Here is a 4,924-nt window from a genome sequence, read left to right as displayed (position 1 = left end):
ACTTATAGTCGATATTGACTGACAGAAAAATAAATTCTGACCAAGGCAATTTTATTTTTTGATTAAACGTTCAAGGAAGTTATTACTCAGATCCAATAAGATGCTATTTTCCTAACATCTTATTGGTGTAATTAATTATTTTACCTTACAAAATACATCTAATGTACAAAATAAATGTATAATGTATCTATCTATATATTCTGACAGTAATTTTTCTGATTATAAATGTTTTATAACTCAGTGTAAAAATTGAAGAAGAGAAATGTACAAGGAATGGATAATTTCATCCCTCAGATACAACTACTGTTAAAATTTGGATAGTAATCATTTAGACTTTTTTAAAACAATTTTTAAATAAATGTAAACTCATATGAATATAAGCAAGCATATATTGATTGTCCATTTGCTTGTTTATGTATTTATTTTAAATATAGGGTTATCTTGTTCTAAGAATTGCTTCTTCATTTAATATAGCTTGGTTATTGTTCCATGTCTGCACACAGACCTATTTCATTATTTTTAATGTTTGTATAATTCTGCTGCTTGTATATGCTATACCTTGTATAACTAATTCATTGATGGAAATGTAGGAGTTTGTAATTATCAACATTAAAAATAATGGCCATTCATATGTGTATATCTATATTTATAAATATTTATTTATGAATATTTCTGTAGAATATATACCCAGAAGCAGATAGTTTCTTGACATTTTAAATTTTCAAAATAATCCTTCAAGGTAAGGTTACTACTATTACTGAGTTAATTAAAGAGTAAAAAGGTTAAATCACCTATCCAAAGCCATATAACTAGTAGGTAGAAGACCAAGACTGAGTATCCACACTATACCTGCACAATCTGATTACAGAACAACACACTAAGTTGTCCTGTTATTTACGGCTCTTGGTATTTCATTTACTCACATATTTCAACATTTATGAAGTAGGAATCCAACTTCGCATTAATGCCATCTTACAATTGTTGTCAGTCAGAAAACAACATGACACAAATGTCTTTGCTAACATATGACTGTTGAAGGCAGGAATATGCATTCTGGTTGTTGTCTGAAAAGTTTCCGTTGATATCCTCATTTAAGTAAAACAAAAAACACACCAGTAACAAAACTTGTCAAATGAGTGTCAAAAGTCTGGAAGAAACTCCTACAGATGATAGTAAAGAATTGTATGGAGAAATATTGCATCACCAGCAATCTATAACAAACTGCCATAGACTGGGTGGCTTCTAAACAACAGAAATTTATTTCTCATGGTACTGGCGGCCGGGAGTCCAAGAACAAGGTTCTGGCAGATTCGGTGCCTGGTTAGGGTCTGCTTCCTGGTGCATAGATGGCCATCTTTTTGCTGTGCCCTCACATGGTAGAAGGGACAAAGGATTTCTCTGGGCTTCCTTTTATAGGGGCACTAATCACATTCATGAGGGTTCTGCCCTCATGACCTAATGGGGCCCCACCTCCAAACACCATTACATTGGGGATTAAGTTTTAACATATGAATTTTGGGGGACATAAACATTCACTCAATAATAAATCTCAACCAATTGGTTTAATTGCATTAATTTATATGTTGGTTTAATTTGTATATTAGTTTATTTATATAAGATTGATAAATGATAAAGACCAGATCTGAATGTAAAAGATCTCTTTGGGTAAGTAAAAGTAAAAAAAAATAAATGACAAGAAAATGTATGTAGTATAATTCACATTTTTTCTTTCTCTTAGAGTTACATAATATAAAGGTGCTTTTCACAATTGATGGCTTTTTAGATTCAATAAAATATATTAATATTTATTTTATGGAGTTGTTATAAGAATGACTGTAAATGCTTAGAACAGTGCCTAGCAAGTGATGACTATTTGATATATGATAGTTATTAAAAATATTTAATAGAAATTGCAAATTTTCCTCCAAAAAGGGTGAACCAATTTATTTAACAATTTTATCATAGTAATTTATAACCTAAAACATAATTTGGTATAATTCTTCATCAAAGAAAACAAAGTTATTATCTTAAAGCTATCATATGTGACCACGTATCTGTGACCACAGATAAAAGGGGATAGTTAAATTTGCTAATAACCTAAAAGAGAAAAAAAAAACACCTTCCAAATAGTCCCATAATCACTTATCCTACCTACTATTTTCTCATATAAATGTTTAAAATTTCTGAATTTCATATAAAAGTGAAGATTGTACTTTCTCCAATGATTGTTTTGCTTCTAGGTAATTATTATTATTATTATTATTCAACACATGAATTATGCAGTTGTTTCTTGGTATCAGTGGGGGATTGGTTTCAGGAATCCCTGCAGGTACCAAAATTCATGAATGCTCAGATTCTTTGTATAAAATGGTACAGTATGTGTATACAACCTCCCTTATACTTTAAATCATTTCTAAATTACTTATATAATAATACCTAATACAATGTAAAATGGTATGTAAATAGTTGTTATATTGTATTATTTAGGGAATAATGAAAAGAAAAAATGTCTATACATATTCATTAAGGATGCAACCATCATTTTTTTTCCTGAATATTTTCAATCTGTATTTGGTTGAATCCATGGATACAGAACCCCTGGATACTGAGGGCTGATTGCATATTAAAAATTGATAAGAACAGATACTACACTTGACCTTAGCCAAAAGACTGAGAAGTGACTAAAAATTAAGAAAATATTGAAGGATGCACATATTAAAAAAGTAGTAATAGCATAGTATATTACTGAACTCAAGAGTATTTTTGATAGAATTAAAATCAATCAGCTTTCCATGCAATATATTTTTTTTCTTGAGAACTTGTTTCTTTATTCAGTTTCCTCATCAATGCAAACTTGAAATTATACTTTGACTTTAGGGTATTAGAATCATTACTCCTTCTTTAATTTCTTACTTCAGACGTAAGGGGGTTAAATCACTTGAGGCAGAAATTAGAGAAATAAAAGAAGTTTCTATAAAGAGATAACAAAAAAGTTTTCACCTGTTATTTTCTCATGAGTTACTTCCTACTTAAGATCATATTCTTAAGATTATTTTTAGAACCAGATCACAGGAATTCCTGATTTCCTAACTTTCATGTTTGAACCTAGGAATTAGTTCCATAGGCACAGGAAGATATTGAAAGAAAGATTCTGAATCTTCTTAACTTTCTACAAATATTTTCTGGTTTCCAACAATTAATTTAGGTCATCAGATATGATTGCCATTTCTGACACAAAAAGGTACTACTAAATAAATTTTAGTTTTGTTCTCACAGAAAATTGATTGGGTTCTTTTTCTCCTTTTCATAAAGAAACATTTGCTAATGTTTTGAAATCACTAGAAATTTTACAGTCTCTCTTGTCAGATGTGTGCTTAGGCTTTGTTGTGGGCCACACATAAAGAACCAGGACTATCCATAACCACCTAAAATACCAAAGCCTACTTGCAGAGCTGACAAAAATCCAAGATCCTTTAGAGAATTAAAGGAATATTGTTCATCTCCATCTATTTGCCACACTGTCCCCTCAGCTTCCACAGCACTAAAAGAACAGAGTCTGTAGGCATAGGTATATTTCTGTAGAAGGGTCAGAGCAAGTCAGAAGGAAATTACCATTTCGTTAGGCATAAAGCTTATTTTCTGAATGATTCGACTTTTTCATATATCTCATAAGAGAAGATATCTAAACCTTAAAAACAATTTTTAAAAAATTTGTGCCTGTTGACACCCCCAAGAAAATCTGAATCCTGTTGGTAAGGAAAATATAGAAAGGCATATAAAAAGTACAGTATTCATCTCTCTAGATATTTACCACTTACTGACAATATACTCGTGTATAAGAAATGTATTGCACATTATGTATGAAATTGCTTTCTTATGTCTTTTCATTCAGACATCTGTTTAAATCTCTGTTCTCAGAATTGTTTATAGATACCCCAACAAATGACCAAGTCAAAGGCTGAGTTGTTGCAAAATAATTGCAATGGAGCATTTAGTTGTTTCTGGGGTCTGTCTGGGGAAGATGTTTAATTTACTTTCATGAGGACAGCCAATAATTGGGTCACCCACAGATGTCCACATCAAGTCCAAGAAATTACTACACCTACTCAGGTAACAGCATGGCACTACTTACCTGAGAAGGGGTGTTGTGGCTGGATAGTTTAAACTTAAAATGTATTAGGGCTCATGCCAGCATATCCAGTACAGTAGTTGTTCAGATACACAAACAATTGTAATTAAAAGTGGAGTCGAGCATTTACAGGCGGAAACCCTAATTAGAACTAATTGACAAGTATTACAACAATCACCAGGGTAGCTCTTTACACAGGACAATGATAGTTATGTAAATACAGTGATTAATTGTATTCGCTTAGCCATTATTTTTCTTCTTGGCATCAAGTTGGCCCAGTACTTGGCCACTGATCATAACTTCAAATTTATGGTACATTTCTAAGAGAATACTTCTGTTTCTCAAGCCAGTTCTACTTCTGTGTGTTTGTGTGTCCATGTATTGTGTGTGTGTTTTACCAGAACATCTCTGTTGGATATAGACAGAGGTTGTAACTATTTTCAATCTCTGCTTTAGAAGCTACTCTCAATCCATGGGCATGTTAAAAATTATTGCAGGATGGTAAGCATAAATACAGTTATTTCATATACTTTTTTTGTGACTTAAATATTCTGGTAGGAATTTGAAAGCAAGTCTTAAAGTCTGTCAATCTAGCATCTGCTACAAACACTACTGTTCTCTTAAGCAAAAGAAAGAAGAGTTATCATGCTGAATGCCTTATTTTTCTATAAGTACATTTTACCATATTAAAAATGTAATTGAAAGACTTCTAAAATAGAGTTTTTGCTAAAAGGAAAACAAACAAAACAGAACACATTTGACTACACCTTTTTGTTTTGTGAAGAACATAATCAT

General features: G+C 31.4%; 1 pseudogene; it reads right to left on the bottom strand.

Annotated features, from left to right (window-relative positions):
* Window positions 1–2,481: 2,481 nt before the first annotated feature.
* On the bottom strand, window positions 2,482–2,682 carry LOC123648775 (annotated as a pseudogene).
* Between the last annotated feature and the right edge of the window lie 2,242 nt (window positions 2,683–4,924).

The sequence above is a fragment of the Lemur catta genome, chromosome 12 (assembly GCF_020740605.2).
Source record: "Lemur catta isolate mLemCat1 chromosome 12, mLemCat1.pri, whole genome shotgun sequence".
Lineage (NCBI taxonomy): Eukaryota > Metazoa > Chordata > Mammalia > Primates > Lemuridae > Lemur > Lemur catta.
Note: the sequence above shows the minus strand (reverse complement) of the source record. Positions and strands in the feature narration are given on the sequence as shown.